This window comes from Lepisosteus oculatus, unplaced genomic scaffold (assembly GCF_040954835.1).
Source record: "Lepisosteus oculatus isolate fLepOcu1 unplaced genomic scaffold, fLepOcu1.hap2 HAP2_SCAFFOLD_74, whole genome shotgun sequence".
NCBI classification, from domain to species: Eukaryota; Metazoa; Chordata; class Actinopteri; order Semionotiformes; family Lepisosteidae; genus Lepisosteus; species Lepisosteus oculatus.
In genome coordinates, this window is record NW_027168298.1 from 293,132 (window position 1) to 314,139 (window position 21,008).

General features: G+C 51.9%; 11 non-coding genes across 11 annotated transcripts; 5 read left to right on the plus strand and 6 right to left on the minus strand.

The window, feature by feature from the left end:
• Positions 1 to 6,534: 6,534 nt before the first annotated feature.
• LOC138234118 (U4 spliceosomal RNA) lies at positions 6,535 to 6,676 on the minus strand. The gene has a single exon (XR_011187813.1). It is a non-coding gene; the product is annotated as a U4 spliceosomal RNA (small nuclear RNA).
• A 1,293-nt stretch (positions 6,677 to 7,969) lies between these two features.
• LOC138234184 (5S ribosomal RNA) lies at positions 7,970 to 8,088 on the plus strand. The gene has a single exon (XR_011187880.1). It is a non-coding gene; the product is annotated as a 5S ribosomal RNA (ribosomal RNA).
• A 636-nt stretch (positions 8,089 to 8,724) lies between these two features.
• On the minus strand, positions 8,725 to 8,888 carry LOC138234195 (U1 spliceosomal RNA). The gene has a single exon (XR_011187891.1). It is a non-coding gene; the product is annotated as a U1 spliceosomal RNA (small nuclear RNA).
• A 1,807-nt stretch (positions 8,889 to 10,695) lies between these two features.
• Positions 10,696 to 10,814, plus strand: LOC138234188 (5S ribosomal RNA). Its single transcript, XR_011187884.1, has one exon. It is a non-coding gene; the product is annotated as a 5S ribosomal RNA (ribosomal RNA).
• A 636-nt stretch (positions 10,815 to 11,450) lies between these two features.
• Positions 11,451 to 11,614, minus strand: LOC138234196 (U1 spliceosomal RNA). The gene has a single exon (XR_011187892.1). It is a non-coding gene; the product is annotated as a U1 spliceosomal RNA (small nuclear RNA).
• Positions 11,615 to 13,421: 1,807 nt separating this feature from the next.
• LOC138234179 (5S ribosomal RNA) lies at positions 13,422 to 13,540 on the plus strand. The gene has a single exon (XR_011187875.1). It is a non-coding gene; the product is annotated as a 5S ribosomal RNA (ribosomal RNA).
• Positions 13,541 to 14,175: 635 nt separating this feature from the next.
• LOC138234197 (U1 spliceosomal RNA) lies at positions 14,176 to 14,339 on the minus strand. Its single transcript, XR_011187893.1, has one exon. It is a non-coding gene; the product is annotated as a U1 spliceosomal RNA (small nuclear RNA).
• Positions 14,340 to 16,146: 1,807 nt separating this feature from the next.
• On the plus strand, positions 16,147 to 16,265 carry LOC138234191 (5S ribosomal RNA). Its single transcript, XR_011187887.1, has one exon. It is a non-coding gene; the product is annotated as a 5S ribosomal RNA (ribosomal RNA).
• A 636-nt stretch (positions 16,266 to 16,901) lies between these two features.
• Positions 16,902 to 17,065, minus strand: LOC138234198 (U1 spliceosomal RNA). Its single transcript, XR_011187894.1, has one exon. It is a non-coding gene; the product is annotated as a U1 spliceosomal RNA (small nuclear RNA).
• Positions 17,066 to 18,873: 1,808 nt separating this feature from the next.
• On the plus strand, positions 18,874 to 18,992 carry LOC138234170 (5S ribosomal RNA). Its single transcript, XR_011187866.1, has one exon. It is a non-coding gene; the product is annotated as a 5S ribosomal RNA (ribosomal RNA).
• Positions 18,993 to 19,628: 636 nt separating this feature from the next.
• LOC138234199 (U1 spliceosomal RNA) lies at positions 19,629 to 19,792 on the minus strand. The gene has a single exon (XR_011187895.1). It is a non-coding gene; the product is annotated as a U1 spliceosomal RNA (small nuclear RNA).
• Between the last annotated feature and the right edge of the window lie 1,216 nt (positions 19,793 to 21,008).

Consider the following 21,008-nt stretch of genomic DNA (forward strand, 5'->3'; position numbering starts at 1 on the left):
TTCTGTGTATAGCTGTCTTTTAACGCATACAGAATTCATTCGAAATCATTGATTTCTCCAATTAACAAGGGTCCCTTAAAGGATGAGTCAAAGTAACGTCTAATCGGATTAGTTTCCTTAGAGCTGGTTCAGAGTTTGCTCAAGAGTTTACCTTTCACAGATGCGCAAAGAAGAATGTTGGGGGTGCACGCTTCAAGGCGCCTTACAGCTGTAGGGAGTGATTCGAGACGATTCGTGGCGTGTGCTCGTTCCCATATACCGTATGACCCGGGGTGCAGTGCTAGGATGACGTACAATACCGCTTGGGCACGTAACAGCGTTATATGCAAGTGCGGGACGTGAGGGTTTTCGTTTGTTCGTTTTGTTTTGCTCTGCTTTGCTTTGTTTTGCTTTCCATCGCGTTGGTAAGAGCGTAAATAAAAAGGCGATTCCTGTGTCTACCACTAATGTAAGAGCTATTTCAAGTGCGACGTGGTGCGGCTTTTCAAATGCTTGTGGGCATTTCTCTGTTGTTGATTCTTTTTTTGTGTGTAACAAAGTGGCATTTTCATGTCCGGACGGGGAGACTTTATCATTCCGACATGAAGCCACCCTTAAGTCCTCTGAGGCGTGTCTGTCTGCAAGGCTTGTATTTTGGAAATGTTTTTTTGAAACGGAGAACGACTTTGAAATAGGCTTCCGCCGGCGCCTCGCGATCCAGGTAAGATTGTAGCAAGAACGCAGCGGCGGTGGGGCTTGCTGTAGTCGTGGCTGAGTGGTTAAGGCGATGGACTAGAAATCCATTGGGGTCTCCCCGCACAGGTTCCAATCCTGCCGACTACGTTGTCCGCCTTCAGTCGGTGTGTTTCGGCACAAGCAAAGAAGCGTGCCTCTTTGCTGTTCCTGGTGGTTTTAAAACGCCCAATCGCTTGTACCCGCTGCCTTGGAAATAAGTTCTTCAGCGTCCGCAAATGACATTTTGCAGCTGGAAGCAGATGTCGACGCGTTTTGCACAGAGCACCAAAAAAGCGTCTTTTTTGAAGGCCCAGGCACTGAGCATTGGTGGTTCAGTGGTAGAATTCTCGCTTGCCACGCAGGAGGCTCGGGTTAGATTCCCGGCCAATGCAGTGACTTTTGCAGCGAGCGGCTCCATCACTTGCATCCCCTTGCAACTCGCAACTGAATACCCACTGAAGCTAAGCAGGTGTGAGCCAGGTCAGTACCTGGATGAGGATGAGCTACAGGGAAAAACAAAGCTTCCAGCTGGAAGCGGTGTTAATGGTGCCGGCGGGGGGGTGCTCACCCTGAGGTCTGTGCGGGTCCCAATGCCCCAGTATAGTGACGGAGATGCTGTGTTGTAAAAGGGCGCTGTCTTTTGGATGAGATGTAAAACCGAGGTCACAGCGCTCTGTGGTCATTCAAAATGACCACCAAAACCTTTGACAAAAGCTCTTGGTAATTGATGGTCTTCAATAATGCTTCTCCTTTAGGTACATTTTAAATCAGCTGAAAAATGCTGTGAAATGGGGGGGCACTTTAGGCCAGTGTAGGATTTGGGTTACAAGAACCATGAAACTGCACGAGAAAGCCCGTACACTGAATTACACGGCTTTCTATTCAAAGGAAGACAAAAGAAATTCCCTGAGTTTGATTTTTTGCAGCACAGAGAGGAGCACTGTCGTGAGGCCGGTTAGCTCAGTTGGTTAGAGCGTGGTGCTAATAACGCCAAGGTCGTGGGTTTGAGCCCTGTACGGGCCAGGTCTAGGTCCAGGTCCCTGTTTGTGAAACAGGCAAATGACTGTCTCAGGGGCCCATTCCTCATTCTCAAGACACATGTGTGCAGTATGTACACCGTGCATTGAGCAATAGGGACTGAATACACCACAGGTAAGGTTAGAAGTCATTCTGAGGTGCCACATGTGAGGGATACAGCTAGGCATCCGAAATGTAGGGTTTGAGACCCTTCAGGAGTACTGCATCCTTTGAGACAGACCCGTGCATGTTAAACAAATGATCATTTCTTTCGGCATTAGGGACTAAATATACTAAACATATGATGCTAAAATGTTATTTCCACATATATTAATGTAATAAATGATTGCTTATGCTTTATAAACAAATCTAATTAAAATAAAAGCTTAAGTTTTGTATTTATCTTGTACCATAGAACATGATTTTCTTTGTATTTCAAGCCCACAAAGTGTCCAAATGACGCACTACATGATATAAGGAAGATTATCACATGCATATCGGTATTATCTTTCTTATGAAAATGCATTCCTTTCATTACCTTTTACTTTTTAAAATGAACTCAAATTGAGTATAATGTAATAATTTAAGTAGAATAGATTCTAATAATATAATGATCCAGTGTTTTGCACTACTTCACTGCTTCACTGCTCTATGCCATCTGGAAATAAATCCTCAGACTGCTTACTGCCCTGGGCATGTACCAATAAATTAAAGGAGCACATCTGTTTATCACTGCATTGAAGCAGGAGACACACAGTCTCTGCAAACACATCCTAGATACAGTGTTCCAGCACCTTTGACCTCATCCAGAACGTATCATTTCTTGAAAGGGATTGCTGTCCGAATGCACATCTGAATCCCAAACAGAATCTCTAGTAAAATACGATCATTTGTGAAACAGGCAAATGACTGTCTCAGGGGCCCATTCCTCATTGTCAGACACATGTATGGAATGCTTTCACCGTGCATTGAGCAATAGGGATTAAAAACACCGCAGGTAAGGTTAGATGTCATGTTCTATGATCATTTCTTTCAGCATTAGGGACTAAATATACTAAACGTATGATGCTAAAATGTTATTTTCACATATATTAATGTAATAAATGATTGCTTATGCTTTATAAACAAATCTAATTAAAATAAAAGCTTAAGTTTTGTATTTATCTTGTACCATAGTACATGATTTGCTTTGTATTTCAAGCCCACAAAGTGTCCAAATGTTCTATGATCATTTCTTTCAGCATTAGGGACTAAATATACCAAACGTATGATGCTAAAATCCTGAAAAAAGGATGTGCTCCATCTCGTCAGTAGATTGGATTCCAAAACTGATTTGGGTCAATATACATTACCTTTGAAATTAAAGTACAGTCTACTGTAGGGAACCATCAACTTAGAAAGCATTGGCCTTCCCTGGGGGTCAGGTAGGTGCAAAAGATAAACCTTTATCCTATCTTTATCTTAAGATAAGTGGCCAAGCAGTATTTTTCCAAGTTTCACCAAGCACATCATGTTGCCATAGTAGACAAAGTTCTATAAAATGTTAAATAACTTTTAAAAAAAGCATCTTGGTCTTACAGTACTGTACAAGGTGAATTAAACTGTCCCTGGTAATAAAAAGTAATTAGAAGCATCTCAGAAACTTTATCTCTAGAAACATTAGCTGTTTTATATCATGTAATTTAGTGTGATGTTGTCAGAATTCAAGGACATTATCACACACAGAAATTGGTTCAGTTAAATCTAAAAAACACAGCTAAACATGGGTTTAAATGTAACAGAAGTCTTACCTCTTGTCAAAAGATTTAATTCAAGAAGCAATGTAATAAATGATTGCTTATGCTTTATAAAGAAGCTTAAGTTTTGTATTTATCTTGTACCATAGAACATGATTTTCTTTGTATTTGAAGCCCACAAAGTGTCCAAATGATGCACTACATGATATAAGGAAGATTATCACATGCATATCGGTATTATCTTTCTTATGAAAATGCATTCCTTTCATTACCTTTTACTTTTTAAAATGAACTCAAATTGTGTATAATGTAATAATTTAAGTAGAATAGATTCAGGTAGGAAATATAGAGTCATGATGTTTATGGCTGACATCATTTCACATGGGTGAATTTTAAGCTAAGAAATAAAAACATTTACAATGAAGATACCATTGCTTAATTTTAAATGCCTTTAAAAAATAAATACCTCCTGAGAATAATTTGCCACTCCCAGATCCTTGGTAAGGTACTGTTTGAATCCAATCAGGAGAGGAGCATCCAGGGAGTGCTTTCTATAGAGTCCAGCTTGGGCCACTCTCTTCCGGCCTGCTGATACTTTTTAACTACTCAGGGCCTGTAAGGATATAAAACACCGGTTTAAACATTTTATACCTATAAGACAAATTAGAATTTTAGTAAAAAATAGATACATCTGAAAAATAAAAAGTCTTACTGCTGATAGAGTTCTTCAGAGCTCACATCTTCCCCTTCCTTATCCGCTTCTGTTTCAGTTTCTAGAGCAGCCTCTGGCATCTCTTCCTCCTGGACTGCGGCCTCTTGCTCAGGGCCGCTGGAATGCAGGTAGATTCTTTTCAACATGCTTTTACATAATATGTTGTAACAATGATTTCAAAAAGAAACTACAGAAGCCTTACAGATTAAAAATATCTCACCTTGCCAATGTGTCTTCAGGCTTCCCATGTACAAAAAGGCCCAAGGACTCTAGCAGTCTTACAACCACTATCCTGTTTGCCTCACCAGACACGATCTCTATTCTGTGGTAATCCACGATGACCCCCTTCTTCAGGTGATTCATCATGTCCTCCCTCGCCTGTTGAGAGGCCATCCTGATCTTTTCTGCCGTGGCGTGCTTCATACACGCCCTCTTCAAGTGAGCAGGAAGCTGATCAAGAGTATTCAGGTACATCTTGCACACCAGGGGAATCCGCGCGGGTTTCCTTTGAAAATAAATAATACCATCTGTGTATAGAAACAAGCTAAGACTGATTTCTTAAATTATCCTTAATTTTCTCTCTCATAGTTTGAGCATAATGATTTTATTGCATTTATATAAGAATTGCTCATTGCTCCTAAATAAATAATGGTTTCATAAAAAAGTGAACACTTGGTCTCAGTCACAGACTTTCCAATAGAAGCCATTGTGGAGTTCAGCAACTGCAGGTCCTAGAAGTGGGGAAGGAATTTTAAAAGAGAAATTGAATTACAATACAGAAGGAATGGCTGAGGGATCACTGAAATATATATATACAAATTCCAAAGACTGAGTCCATATAGAAACAACTACCTTTCATTTTCAGTATAAGAAAAAAAAAACATTATCTTCCAAAGCATCATAAAATTGTCCCTTCTTCCAGACTCTACTTCTCTCTTGTAGTAGTATAGCAGACCTTTCCAGGTGAGCAGATCACAGAGTCCGAAATGAGCTTCCTCCATCAAGCAAAGTACCTGAACATGACTCTGTCTTCATAAAAGCGCCCCTGTAATAAAGAAATTAAATCCGAAATCAAGAGGGCAGTTGCCTACTGAAATACAAGAAGTCATCAATTTTAACCTAGCAACACATTAAAGGCTGCATCTATACAAGTACGATTCTAGAAATGCTCACCAGAATACGTTTTAAGAAGGAACTGCGCCTCAGGTTCCGCCGAGATCTTAACTCGGATGGCAGGATTCAGAGTCCGGAGTGCGGACTGATGGCGCACGGAGAGTCCATATACTGTGGATCCCTCAGTGATCTTCCGCGTATTCAAACCGCCAGCGTGTGACTCCCCTGTCCCCGTGACCTCATTGCTCTGCTCTCTCCTCTGTGCAGCTGAGCCCGACTCACGGTAAAATGGAAAAAAATATGCCCTCGACGTGAGATTTATTCTGGAGCGAGCCAGTGTTGCGCATAGATGCCTTCAAAGCAGTTAACCCAGGTTCGATTCCCGGCCAACGCAGTTACGAATGTTTTCAAATGCTGTCATGAGCCTTGGATTGTGACTAGCAAAGCGAAGCCTTTTGAAAGAGCTAAAGCACTGCAAAACGGAATTGAAGGAGAATCTTACAGGGGATTCTGAGCAGTGTCTGCATACATGCAGTCAGATAAAGGTGCTGAAAGCTTGAGCTACTCTCAATGTCATACTGCCCTTCCCCGGAGTAAATCTGTTACATTGAAAGAATGCTTCTGGCAGGTTCAAAAAGAGACCCTTGTTAATTGGAGAAATCAATGATTTCGAATGAATTCTGTATGCGTTAAAAGACAGCTATACACAGAAAACATGCAGGACACTGCTCATGATGTTTCCCGAGCAGAAACACAGTGCGTTTTTCCAAGCCATTTGACAAAGCCCACCCACTGAAAACTGCAGCAGATCGTGTAAAGACGTTCAACTTTGTAACTACTGCACGCACAGGAAGCAGAATAAATTCCTCTTTTCAAACTGTCAAAGGTTTGCTTTGCGAACGCTGCAGGACATCGCACAATCTCTTTTGAATGGGGACAAACGATTTCTTATGGGGCGCAGTAAGTACAGACGTTTAAAATGCTCCACTCATGCCGACGATGCAGCATGAAGAAGCGCAACCTAACGTTTGACAGACAAAAGCCAGGCGCCGCTACGAGCAATATGAAATCATACTGACAAGCACACGGCGTTTCGCGCTGACACAAAAGTAATCTCGACAGACGCTGTTCTCTGCATAAAGCTGAAAGAGCTAAAGAGCGTTTCTGTTGACACGTAACAAGTTCGTTTCTTTCTACCATGATATCACCGTGACCAAATCTGTCTTTAAACACCTTGCTCAGTCTCTGACGAGACTGTCAAAAATTGCTTTCGCCGATTGTATTGCAAACCGGCGGAAGCGGGGTATTGGGAAAAGTTTTCAACTAGCAATAATCACGCCTCGGCTAACCCTCACAGGCTACGATACTGCCACTGCGCAAAGCTGACGGTTGCCAGGCAACCGCGGGGATCCTATGGAAATCGTTATCGATCGTGTCATGGCATGTCGTTGCTATAACGCTTCATATTTGTCGTCTTCTTCTTCTTCTAGCTTGAGGTTTTGAAGAATTTCATGACAGACAAGGGCTCCGTTGGGAACAAAGGGCGTTGTGAGAAAACCGTTGCTTATTTTCAGCAGCAGAAATACAACCCTTTAAATACAAGATGACAGAACAATGACGAAGGGCATGCCGGGAGGAACTCATGCACTACAGAGGAAAGGGGGCGGGCACGTACAGTTCACATTCAAGCCACAAGTACTCCTCTTGGATGTTGCACAAACAAATCCTAACGTCTTGAAAGCATTGCAGCATGTTTGTGTCCCACTTCCCGTGGCTGCGGGACGACTGACACGAACGGACAAACACAATCTGTGGCGTTTAGCGTGACATAGTCTTGCAGGCATCGTGCTGTCTCACTGCAATACTATACCGCTGGAGGAAACAGTCCATCTGGCCATGAAACTCATTTGAACGTCTAGCTACAGCAACTAACAATATCATGATTTATTCAGGATGTGTGGAATCAGCACGTCCCGGAGACAGCTTCCGAAATCGTGAGCATTCTCTGGTGGTAGGGGCGTTCAAGATGGCGCTCAGGTGGGAGGTAAAGTTTAGTGGTTGGGGAGTTTTTTTGAGTTTTTCATGACCTGAATGTTAATTTTTGCTTTTTTTGACTACAGAAAAATAAGGACTTAACACTAGTTGTTTAAACTTCAGTTATAATTGAAAGAAAAAAAAAACGATTTTTTTTTAGGTTTAAAAAGTCCGATATGAGTAACACTGGGAAAAGAAAAGAGAGTGCTGGGTCTTCGAAGGAGAACTCTAAGATACCTCAATCGTATATGTATAGCACTACAAAAAAATCGATGGCAACTAAAGGGAAAAGTGAAGCAGCTGCAGGGGCAGCAAGAGGGCGGAGGCGCCGCGCGCCCGGCCGAAGTGTTGGACCGGTGCGCTTTACGTGCTGAAATAAACACGCGACAGCCCCGAAATGTTTCCAGAGTGCTGTGCACTGAAGACTTGCCTGGTGCTCCTCCGTGCAGATTCTTTGTCCTCCTCCAGTGCGGGACGAGCCAACACAAGGGAGCGCATTCGCCAACATCCAGGCACGCAATGCGATTTGGAAAGCAGCTCCTTTCCAAAGAGTTGCACACGAACGATCCTTCAGTCCCGCTCGGGGGGCACGGAGCCCCCGCCACACACAGCTTCAAGTAGCGAGTCAGGCGCCAGGGCTTTCGCTTACGGCCACACCACCCTGAACACGCCCGATCTCGTCTGATCTTGGAAGCTAAGCAGGGTCGGGCCTGGTTAGTACTTGGATGGGAGACCGCCTGGGAATACCAGGTGCTATAAACTCTTGCTCTCCCGGCCAGCAGGGGTCGCCGTTGGTGCCGTAGGCTTTGGGAGGAAAACCTGCAGGATGGAAAGGTGATCTATAGCCTCATCTCTAGAGATGTTTTGTTGCTGTGGCATGTGTGTGACCCATATTCAAAAAAAAAAACCCGTCTGTAAAATGAATATCGAAGCTGCCTCTAAATCTGCAAATGAAGATGAGTCGATAAACCACTCGTTTTTCGTATAACTAGACATATATTCATTTGTTACCGATTTCATTCATTGAGCACGGTTACAGTAGAGGTACAGCCATTCACTGTTTGACATGTCTGCACTGGTACAGAACCGAGCAATCAGAAAACGGGTGAAACTGTCTTTAGACTCAGCATACAGTACCGAGGCCCCCCATGACCAAATAAAGGCTAACCTCGATAATCAGCCTAAAGAACGCAGACTACAGCAAAACGACTGACTTTGAAAAGGGAATGAACGTCCGGAAGGAGTAGTGGAACTAGCTTGAGATGCTTCTCCGGACCCCTAACTAAAAGCCAGCGAGAACCAGCAGCGGCGTCCACTCCTGTCGAACCGGGATCCTTCCGCAGCCACGCAGCTCGTGGTGTCCTAACCCTCCCGTATCTGATTTTGGACCAAGCACATCAGGGGAGAGCGCGAACGCAGTCCCCCACTACCAGAAATTATGCAGTCGAGATTCCCACATTTGGGGAATTCGCAGGGGTCAGCACAGCCGGAGTGCAATGGCCGAGCCTCGCCCTGGGTGAACCTCCTTCTTGATCAAGGTATCTCCCCTGCCAGGTAAGTATGAGTTAAACAGGCCCCTGCAAGCGGCCCGCACCCACAGCACAAATCGCGCAGCCTAGGCCACCTCCTCGCCCCGCACGCCACCGCCTCCTGCTGGGCCCACTCTTTCACACACTCACACGCCACACTAACACTCAAAAGTGTGGGCAAAACGAGAAAACGAGCGCGCCGTTTCCTACACATCTGCAGTCGCCGTTGCGCATTCGGAGCATGTCCCGGGATGCAATTCGGCCTCATTTGCATAACTCCAGACCGGCAGATCGCCACGCAAGCTCGCGACGTGCGCCTGCCACACACCGAACAAACCTTTTCAGCAATTTCCAAAAAACGGGCCTGCTCGCCTGCCCACAAGGCTCCGTCTCTTACCTGCTCTCCAGAGCCTGCTGCCTTCTGTGCTTTTCTCTCGGCACCGCTGCAGTGCACACAACTCCTGCAGCGGGAGGGGGGGAGAAAGTTCCCGCGCTCCGCCGCAGGGAAGGCTCGCTCCGTGCGCACACGTCCTTTCGATGCCAGTCCAACAAGTGCTCCGCATTAGCTGCGTCGGGGCTCCGGCGTGTCGCACCTCACCTCACCTCGCCCTACCCCCTCCTTGAATGTCTGCCGCTGGGCATGCCCCGCTCTCCTCCGCCTTATCTTATCGCGTGTGAGCACCGACAATGGCCACAATGCCGGGGAATGGCACCTGTAAAGTGTTAATTGGGGCACAGGAACAGCCCGTCTCGTCTCGGGGGGGGCGGCTTCAGAGACAATACAGCAAACACAGCGGGGCGGGGGAAGAAGACGACACCACACATGCGGGTACATTCAGCTCCGGCGGGAACGAGACATTTGTCGGTCTTTTCAAGTGCAGAGAGCTGAGCAATCCTTCACTTGTATCGTTTCTCCCCGGTGACTAGATCTGGCCCTGCGACTCTCGACTGGGCTCACCCCCGGGGCAGCCCAGCAGGTGTGAGCATGTCCGGCACCCGGATAGGAGATTCCACCCCGGAAAAGCTCCGGTTGCTGCTGCTCCTGCAAGAGGTGTGACTGGGACCAGTAGGGAGTGCTCACCCTGCGGGCTGTGTGGCTCTCTTACGCCCCAGCCTCCTGATGGCGACACTCTGCTGCACAAACAGGCGCCGTCCTTCGGGGGAGGCGTCAAACCGAGGTCCCGACCCTCCTTGGCCATTAGGAAACCCCAGGGCGTCTCTCAAAAAGAGACGCCGGGGGTGTCCCTCTGGTGTTAGTGCTCCCCTTTACCCATCAGTCGGGGTCTCCTCCTAATCCCCGTTTCACCTGTAACAATCAATGACGAGGCCCCCCTGTCCGTGAGATTTAGTACTCGCGCAAGAGACCGGGGGCAGAGCGCGAACGCGGTCCCCCGCCCCCCACAAAGTGCGCGCTCCGGGTTCCCTCTCGGGGCCCTGCAACACAGCGGAAGGGCAGCGAGAAGGAGCCTCTTGCTCTGATGCCGCAAGGCCACAAGAGGGCGGAGGCGCCGCGCGCCCGGCCGACGTGTTGGACCGGTGCGCTTTACGTGCTGAAATAAACACGCGAAAGCCCCGAAATGTTTCCAGAGTGCTGTGCACTGGAGGTTTTTGTCTGGTGAAGACTTGCCTGGTGCTCCTCCGTGCAGATTGTTTGTCCTCCTCCAGTGCGGGACGAGTCAACACAAGGTAGCGCATTCGCCAACATCCAGGCATGCAATGCGATTTGGAAAGCAGCTCCTTTCCAAAGAGTTGCACACGAACGATCCTTCAGTCCCGCTCGGGGGGCACGGAACCCCCGCCACACACAGCTTCAAGTAGCGAGTCAGGCGCCGGGGCTTTCGCTTATGGCCACACCACCCTGAACACGCCCGATCTCGTCTGATCTCGGAAGCTAAGCAGCGTCAGGCCTGGTTAGTACTTGGATGGGAGACTGCCTGGGAATACCAGGTGCTGTAAGCTTTTGCTCTCCCGGCCAGCAGGGGTCGCCGTTGGTGCCGTAGGCTTTGGGAGGAAAACCTGCAGGATGGAAAGGTGATCTATAGCCTCATCTCTAGAGATGTTTTGTTGCTGTGGCATGTGTGTGACCCATATTCCAAAAAAAAAACCCGTCTGTAAAACGAATATCGAAGCTGCCTCTAAATCTGCAAATGAAGATGAGTCGATAAACCACTCGTTTTTCGTATAACTAGACATATATTCATTTGTTACCGATTTCATTCATTGAGCACGGATACAATAGAGGTACAGCCATTCACTGTTTGACATGTCTGCACTGGTACAGAACCGAGCAATCAGAAAACGGGTGAAACTGTCTTTAGACTCAGCATACAGTACCGAGGCCCCCCATGACCAAATAAAGGCTAACCTCGATAATCAGCCTAAAGAACGCAGACTACAGCAAAACGACTGACTTTGAAAAGGGAATGAACGTCCGGAAGGAGTAGTGGAACTAGCTTGAGATGCTTCTCCGGACCCCTAACTAAAAGCCAGCGAGAACCAGCAGCGGCGTCCACTCCTGTCGAACCGGGATCCTTCCGCAGCCACGCAGCTCGTGGTGTCCTAACCTTCCTGTATCTGATTTTGGACCAAGCACATCAGGGGAGAGCGCGAACGCAGTCCCCCACTACCAGAAATTATGCAGTCGAGATTCCCACATTTGGGGAATTCGCAGGGGTCAGCACAGCCGGAGTGCAATGGCCGAGCCTCGCCCTGGGTGAACCTCCTTCTTGATCAAGGTATCTCCCCTGCCAGGTAAGTATGAGTTAAACAGGCCCCTGCAAGCGGCCCGCACCCACAGCACAAATCGCGGAGCCTAGGCCACCTCCTCGCCCCGCACGCCACCGCCTCCTGCTGGGCCCACTCTTTCACACACTCACACGCCACACTAACACTCAAAAGTGTGGGCAAAACGAGAAAACGAGCGCGCCGTTTCCTACACATCTGCAGTCGCCGTTGCGCATTCGCAGCATGTCCCGGGATGCAATTCAGCCTCATTTGCATAACTCCAGACCGGCAGATCGCCACGCAAGCTCGCGACGTGCGCCTGCCACACACCGAACAAACCTTTTCAGCAATTTCCAAAAAACGGGCCTGCTCGCCTGCCCACAAGGCTCCGTCTCTTACCTGCTCTCCAGAGCCTGCTGCCTTCTGTGCTTTTCTCTCGGCACCGCTGCAGCGCACACAACTCCTGCAGCGGGAGGGGGGGAGAAAGTTCCCGCGCTCCGCCGCAGGGAAGGCTCGCTCCGTGCGCACACGTCCTTTCGATGCCAGTCCAACAAGTGCTCCGCATTAGCTGCGTCGGGGCTCCGGCGTGTCGCACCTCACCTCACCTCGCACTGCCCCCTCCTTGAATGTCTGCCGCTGGGCATGCCCCGCTCTCCTCCGCCTTATCTTATCGCGTGTGAGCACCGACAATGGCCACAATGCCGGGGAATGGCACCTGTAAAGTGTTAATTGGGGCACAGGAACAGCCCGTCTCGTCTCGGGGGGGCCGGCTTCAGAGACAATACAGCAAACACAGCGGGGCGGGGGAAGAAGACGACACCACACATGCGGGTACATTCAGCTCCGGCGGGAACGAGACATTTGTCGGTCTTTTCAAGTGCCGAGAGCCGAGCAATCCTTCACTTGTATCGTTTCTCCCCGGTGACTAGATCTGGCCCTGCGACTCTCGACTGGGCTCACCCCCGGGGCAGCCCAGCAGGTGTGAGCCTGGCCGGCACCCGGATGGGAGATTCCACCCCGGAAAAGCTCCGGTTGCTGCTGCTCCTGCAAGAGGTGTGACTGGGACCAGTAGGGAGCGCTCACCCTGCGGGCTGTGTGGCTCTCTTACGCCCCAGCCTCCTGATGGCGACACTCTGCTGCACAAACAGGCGCCGTCCTTCGGGGGAGGCGTCAAACCGAGGTCCCGACCCTCCTTGGCCATTAGGAAACCCCAGGGCGTCTCTCAAAAAGAGACGCCGGGGGTGTCCCTCTGGTGTTAGTGCTCCCCTTTACCCATCAGTCGGGGTCTCCTCCTAATCCCCGTCTCACCTGTAACAATCAATGACGAGGCCCCCCTGTCCGTGAGATTTAGTACTCGCGCAAGAGACCGGGGGCAGAGCGCGAACGCGGTCCCCCGCCCCCCACAAAGTGCGCGCTCCGGGTTCCCTCTCGGGGCCCTGCAACACAGCGGAAGGGCAGCGAGAAGGAGCCTCTTGCTCTGATGCCGCAAGGCCACAAGAGGGCGGAGGCGCCGCGCGCCCGGCCGACGTGTTGGACCGGTGCGCTTTACGTGCTGAAATAAACACGCGAAAGCCCCGAAATGTTTCCAGAGTGCTGTGCACTGGAGGTTTTTGTCTGGTGAAGACTTGCCTGGTGCTCCTCCGTGCAGATTGTTTGTCCTCCTCCAGTGCGGGACGAGTCAACACAAGGGAGCGCATTCGCCAATATCCAGGCACGCAATGCGATTTGGAAAGCAGCTCCTTTCCAAAGAGTTGCACACGAACGATCCTTCAGTCCCGCTCGGGGGGCACGGAACCCCCGCCACACACAGCTTCAAGTAGCGAGTCAGGCGCCGGGGCTTTCGCTTACGGCCACACCACCCTGAACACGCCCGATCTCGTCTGATCTCGGAAGCTAAGCAGCGTTGGGCCTGGTTAGTACTTGGATGGGAGACTGCCTGGGAATACCAGGTGCTGTAAGCTTTTGCTCTCCCGGCCAGCAGGGGTCGCCGTTGGTGCCGTAGGCTTTGGGAGGAAAACCTGCAGGATGGAAAGGTGATCTATAGCCTCATCTCTAGAGATGTTTTGTTGCTGTGGCATGTGTGTGACCCATATTCCAAAAAAAAAACCCGTCTGTAAAACGAATATCGAAGCTGCCTCTAAATCTGCAAATGAAGATGAGTCGATAAACCACTCGTTTTTCGTATAACTAGACATATATTCATTTGTTACCGATTTCATTCATTGAGCATGGATACAGTAGAGGTACAGCCATTCACTGTTTGACATGTCTGCACTGTTACAGAACCGAGCAATCAGAAAACGGGTGAAACTGTCTTTAGACTCAGCATACAGTACCGAGGCCCCCCATGACCAAATAAAGGCTAACCTCGATAATCAGCCTAAAGAACGCAGACTACAGCAAAACGACTGACTTTGAAAAGGGAATGAACGTCCGGAAGGAGTAGTGGAACTAGCTTGAGATGCTTCTCCGGACCCCTAACTAAAAGCCAGCGAGAACCAGCAGCGGCGTCCACTCCTGTCGAACCGGGATCCTTCCGCAGCCACGCAGCTCGTGGTGTCCTAACCCTCCCTATCTGATTTTGGACCAAGCACATCAGGGGAGAGCGCGAACGCAGTCCCCCACTACCAGAAATTATGCAGTCGAGATTCCCACATTTGGGGAATTCGCAGGGGTCAGCACAGCCGGAGTGCAATGGCCGAGCCTCGCCCTGGGTGAACCTCCTTCTTGATCAAGGTATCTCCCCTGCCAGGTAAGTATGAGTTAAACAGGCCCCTGCAAGCGGCCCGCACCCACAGCACAAATCGCGCAGCCTAGGCCACCTCCTCGCCCCGCACGCCACCGCCTCCTGCTGGGCCCACTCTTTCACACACTCACACGCCACACTAACACTCAAAAGTGTGGGCAAAACGAGAAAACGAGCGCGCCGTTTCCTACACATCTGCAGTCGCCGTTGCGCATTCGCAGCATGTCCCGGGATGCAATTCAGCCTCATTTGCATAACTCCAGACCGGCAGATCGCCACGCAAGTTCGCGACGTGCGCCTGCCACACACCGAACAAACCTTTTCAGCAATTTCCAAAAAAAGGGCCTGCTCGCCTGCCCACAAGGCTCCGTCTCTTACCTGCTCTCCAGAGCCTGCTGCCTTCTGTGCTTTTCTCTCGGCACCGCTGCAGTGCACACAACTCCTGCAGCGGGAGGGGGGGAGAAAGTTCCCACGCTCCGCCGCAGGGAAGGCTCGCTCCGTGCGCACACGTCCTTTCGATGCCAGTCCAACAAGTGCTCCGCATTAGCTGCGTCGGGGCTCCGGCGTGTCGCACCTCACCTCACCTCGCCCTACCCCCTCCTTGAATGTCTGCCGCTGGGCATGCCCCGCTCTCCTCCGCCTTATCTTATCGCGTGTGAGCACCGACAATGGCCACAATGCCGGGGAATGGCACCTGTAAAGTGTTAATTGGGGCACAGGAACAGCCCGTCTCGTCTCGGGGGGGCCGGCTTCAGAGACAATACAGCAAACACAGCGGGGCGGGGGAAGAAGACGACACCACACATGCGGGTACATTCAGCTCCGGCGGGAACGAGACATTTGTCGGTCTTTTCAAGTGCCGAGAGCCGAGCAATCCTTCACTTGTATCGTTTCTCCCCGGTGACTAGATCTGGCCCTGCGACTCTCGACTGGGCTCACCCCCGGGGCAGCCCAGCAGGTGTGAGCCTGGCCGGCACCCGGATAGGAGATTCCACCCCGGAAAAGCTCCGGTTGCTGCTGCTCCTGCAAGAGGTGTGACTGGGACCAGTAGGGAGCGCTCACCCTGCGGGCTGTGTGGCTCTCTTACGCCCCAGCCTCCTGATGGCGACACTCTGCTGCACAAACAGGCGCCGTCCTTCGGGGGAGGCGTCAAACCGAGGTCCCGACCCTCCTTGGCCATTAGGAAACCCCAGGGCGTCTCTCAAAAAGAGACGCCGTGGGTGTCCCTCTGGTGTTAGTGCTCCCCTTTACCCATCAGTCGGGGTCTCCTCCTAATCCCCGTCTCACCTGTAACAATCAATGACGAGGCCCCCCTGTCCGTGAGATTTAGTACTCGCGCAAGAGACCGAGGGCAGAGCGCGAACGCGGTCCCCCGCCCCCCACAAAGTGCGCGCTCCGGGTTCCCTCTCGGGGCCCTGCAACACAGCGGAAGGGCAGCGAGAAGGAGCCTCTTGCTCTGACGCCGCAAGGCCACAAGAGGGCGGAGGCGCCGCGCGCCCGGCCGACGTGTTGGACCGGTGCGCTTTACGTGCTGAAATAAACACGCGAAAGCCCCGAAATGTTTCCAGAGTGCTGTGCACTGGAGGTTTTTGTCTGGTGAAGACTTGCCTGGTGCTCCTCCGTGCAGATTGTTTGTCCTCCTCCAGTGCGGGACGAGTCAACACAAGGGAGCGCATTCGCCAACATCCAGGCACGCAATGCGATTTGGAAAGCAGCTCCTTTCCAAAGAGTTGCACACGAACGATCCTTCAGTCCCGCTCGGGGGGCACGGAACCCCCGCCACACACAGCTTCAAGTAGCGAGTCAGGCGCCGGGGCTTTCGCTTTCAGCCACACCACCCTGAACACGCCCGATCTTGTCTGATCTCGGAAGCTAAGCAGCGTCGGGCCTGGTTAGTACTTGGATGGGAGACTGCCTGGGAATACCAGGTGCTGTAAGCTTTTGCTCTCCCGGCCAGCAGGGGTCGCCGTTGGTGCCGTAGGCTTTGGGAGGAAAACCTGCAGGATGGAAAGGTGATCTATAGCCTCATCTCTAGAGATGTTTTGTTGCTGTGGCATGTGTGTGACCCATATTCCAAAAAAAAAACCCGTCTGTAAAACGAATATCGAAGCTGCCTCTAAATCTGCAAATGAAGATGAGTCGATAAACCACTCGTTTTTCGTATAACTAGACATATATTCATTTGTTACCGATTTCATTCATTGAGCATGGATACAGTAGAGGTACAGCCATTCACTGTTTGACATGTCTGCACTGTTACAGAACCGAGCAATCAGAAAACGGGTGAAACTGTCTTTAGACTCAGCATACAGTACCGAGGCCCCCCATGACCAAATAAAGGCTAACCTCGATAATCAGCCTAAAGAACGCAGACTACAGCAAAACGACTGACTTTGAAAAGGGAATGAACGTCCGGAAGGAGTAGTGGAACTAGCTTGAGATGCTTCTCCGGACCCCTAACTAAAAGCCAGCGAGAACCAGCAGCGGCGTCCACTCCTGTCGAACCGGGATCCTTCCGCAGCCACGCAGCTCGTGGTGTCCTAACCTTCCTGTATCTGATTTTGGACCAAGCACATCAGGGGAGAGCGCGAACGCAGTCCCCCACTACCAGAAATTATGCAGTCGAGATTCCCACATTTGGGGAATTCGCAGGGGTCAGCACAGCCGGAGTGCAATGGCCGAGCCTCGCCCTGGGTGAACCTCCTTCTTGATCAAGGTATCTCCCCTGCCAGGTAAGTATGAGTTAAACAGGCCCCTGCAAGCGGCCCGCACCCACAGCACAAATCGCGCAGCCTAGGCCACCTCCTCGCCCCGCACGCCACCGCCTCCTGCTGGGCCCACTCTTTCACACACTCACACGCCACACTAACACTCAAAAGTGTGGGCAAAACGAGAAAACGAGCGCGCCGTTTCCTACACATCTGCAGTCGCCGTTGCGCATTCGCAGCATGTCCCGGGATGCAATTCGGCCTCATTTGCATAACTCCAGACCGGCAGATCGCCACGCAAGCTCGCGACGTGCGCCTGCCACACACCGAACAAACCTTTTCAGCAATTTCCAAAAAACGGGCCTGCTCGCCTGCCCACAAGGCTCCGTCTCTTACCTGTTCTCCAGAGCCTGCTGCCTTCTGTGCTTTTCTCTCGGCACCGCTGCAGTGCACACAACTCCTGCAGCGGGAGGGGGGGAGAAAGTTCCCGCTCTCCGCCGCAGGGAAGGCTCGCTCCGTGCGCACACGTCCTTTCGATGCCAGTCCAACAAGTGCTCCGCATTAGCTGCGTCGGGGCTCCGGCGTGTCGCACCTCACCTCACCTCGCACTGCCCCCCTCCTTGAATGTCTGCCGCTGGGCATGCCCCGCTCTCCTCCGCCTTATCTTATCGCGTGTGAGCACCGACAATGGCCACAATGCCGGGGAATGGCACCTGTAAAGTGTTAATTGGGGCACAGGAACAGCCCGTCTCGTCTCGGGGAGGCCGGCTTCAGAGACAATACAGCAAACACAGCGGGGCGGGGGAAGAAGACGACACCACACATGCGGGTACATTCAGCTCCGGCGGGAACGAGACATTTGTCGGTCTTTTCAAGTGCCGAGAGCCGAGCAATCCTTCACTTGTATCGTTTCTCCCCGGTGACTAGATCTGGCCCTGCGACTCTCGACTGGGCTCACCCCCGGGGCAGCCCAGCAGGTGTGAGCCTGGCCGGCACCCGGATGGGAGATTCCACCCCGGAAAAGCTCCGGTTGCTGCTGCTCCTGCAAGAGGTGTGACTGGGACCAGTAGGGAGTGCTCACCCTGCGGGCTGTGTGGCTCTCTTACGCCCCAGCCTCCTGATGGCGACACTCTGCTGCACAAACAGGCGCCGTCCTTCGGGGGAGGCGTCAAACCGAGGTCCCGACCCTCCTTGGCCATTAGGAAACCCCAGGGCGTCTCTCAAAAAGAGACGCCGGGGGTGTCCCTCTGGTGTTAGTGCTCCCCTTTACCCATCAGTCGGGGTCTCCTCCTAATCCCCGTCTCACCTGTAACAATCAATGACGAGGCCCCCCTGTCCGTGAGATTTAGTACTCGCGCAAGAGACCGGGGGCAGAGCGCGAACGCGGTCCCCCGCCCCCCACAAAGTGCGCGCTCCGGGTTCCCTCTCGGGGCCCTGCAACACAGCGGAAGGGCAGCGAGAAGGAGCCTCTTGCTCTGACGCCCCAAGGCCACAAGAGGGCGGAGGCGCCGCGCGCCCGGCCGACGTGTTGGACCGGTGCGCTTTACGTGCTGAAATAAACACGCGAAAGCCCCGAAATGTTTCCAGAGTGCTGTGCACTGGAGGTTTTTGTCTGGTGAAGACTTGCCTGGTGCTCCTCCGTGCAGATTGTTTGTCCTCCTCCAGTGCGGGACGAGCCAACACAAGGTAGCGCATTCGCCAACATCCAGGCATGCAATGCGATTTGGAAAGCAGCTCCTTTCCAAAGAGTTGCACACGAACGATCCTTCAGTCCCGCTCGGGGGGCACGGAACCCCCGCCACACACAGCTTCAAGTAGCGAGTCAGGCGCCGGGGCTTTCGCTTATGGCCACACCACCCTGAACACGCCCGATCTCGTCTGATCTCGGAAGCTAAGCAGCGTCGGGCCTGGTTAGTACTTGGATGGGAGACTGCCTGGGAATACCAGGTGCTGTAAGCTTTTGCTCTCCCGGCCAGCAGGGGTCGCCGTTGGTGCCGTAGGCTTTGGGAGGAAAACCTGCAGGATGGAAAGGTGATCTATAGCCTCATCTCTAGAGATGTTTTGTTGCTGTGGCATGTGTGTGACCCATATTCCAAAAAAAAAACCCGTCTGTAAAACGAATATCGAAGCTGCCTCTAAATCTGCAAATGAAGATGAGTCGATAAACCACTCGTTTTTCGTATAACTAGACATATATTCATTTGTTACCGATTTCATTCATTGAGCACGGATACAATAGAGGTACAGCCATTCACTGTTTGACATGTCTGCACTGGTACAGAACCGAGCAATCAGAAAACGGGTGAAACTGTCTTTAGACTCAGCATACAGTACCGAGGCCCCCCATGACCAAATAAAGGCTAACCTCGATAATCAGCCTAAAGAACGCAGACTACAGCAAAACGACTGACTTTGAAAAGGGAATGAACGTCCGGAAGGAGTAGTGGAACTAGCTTGAGATGCTTCTCCGGACCCCTAACTAAAAGCCAGCGAGAACCAGCAGCGGCGTCCACTCCTGTCGAACCGGGATCCTTCCGCAGCCACGCAGCTCGTGGTGTCCTAACCTTCCTGTATCTGATTTTGGACCAAGCACATCAGGGGAGAGCGCGAACGCAGTCCCCCACTACCAGAAATTATGCAGTCGAGATTCCCACATTTGGGGAATTCGCAGGGGTCAGCACAGCCGGAGTGCAATGGCCGAGCCTCGCCCTGGGTGAACCTCCTTCTTGATCAAGGTATCTCCCCTGCCAGGTAAGTATGAGTTAAACAGGCCCCTGCAAGCGGCCCGCACCCACAGCACAAATCGCGCAGCCTAGGCCACCTCCTCGCCCCGCACGCCACCGCCTCCTGCTGGGCCCACTCTTTCACACACTCACACGCCACACTAACACTCAAAAGTGTGGGCAAAACGAGAAAACGAGCGCGCCGTTTCCTACACATCTGCAGTCGCCGTTGCGCATTCGCAGCATGTCCCGGGATGCAATTCGGCCTCATTTGCATAACTCCAGACCGGCAGATCGCCACGCAAGCTCGCGACGTGCGCCTGCCACACACCGAACAAACCTTTTCAGCAATTTCCAAAAAACGGGCCTGCTCGCCTGCCCACAAGGCTCCGTCTCTTACCTGTTCTCCAGAGCCTGCTGCCTTCTGTGCTTTTCTCTCGGCACCGCTGCAGTGCACACAACTCCTGCAGCGGGAGGGGGGGAGAAAGTTCCCGCTCTCCGCCGCAGGGAAGGCTCGCTCCGTGCGCACACGTCCTTTCGATGCCAGTCCAACAAGTGCTCCGCATTAGCTGCGTCGGGGCTCCGGCGTGTCGCACCTCACCTCACCTCGCACTGCCCCCTCCTTGAATGTCTGCCGCTGGGCATGCCCCGCTCTCCTCCGCCTTATCTTATCGCGTGTGAGCACCGACAATGGCCACAATGCCGGGGAATGGCACCTGTAAAGTGTTAATTGGGGCACAGGAACAGCCCGTCTCGTCTCGGGGGGGCCGGCTTCAGAGACAATACAGCAAACACAGCGGGGCGGGGGAAGAAGACGACACCACACATGCGGGTACATTCAGCTCCGGCGGGAACGAGACATTTGTCGGTCTTTTCAAGTGCCGAGAGCCGAGCAATCCTTCACTTGTATCGTTTCTCCCCGGTGACTAGATCTGGCCCTGCGACTCTCGACTGGGCTCACCCCCGGGGCAGCCCAGCAGGTGTGAGCCTGGCCGGCACCCGGATGGGAGATTCCACCCCGGAAAAGCTCCGGTTGCTGCTGCTCCTGCAAGAGGTGTGACTGGGACCAGTAGGGAGTGCTCACCCTGCGGGCTGTGTGGCTCTCTTACGCCCCAGCCTCCTGATGGCGACACTCTGCTGCACAAACAGGCGCCGTCCTTCGGGGGAGGCGTCAAACCGAGGTCCCGACCCTCCTTGGCCATTAGGAAACCCCAGGGCGTCTCTCAAAAAGAGACGCCGGGGGTGTCCCTCT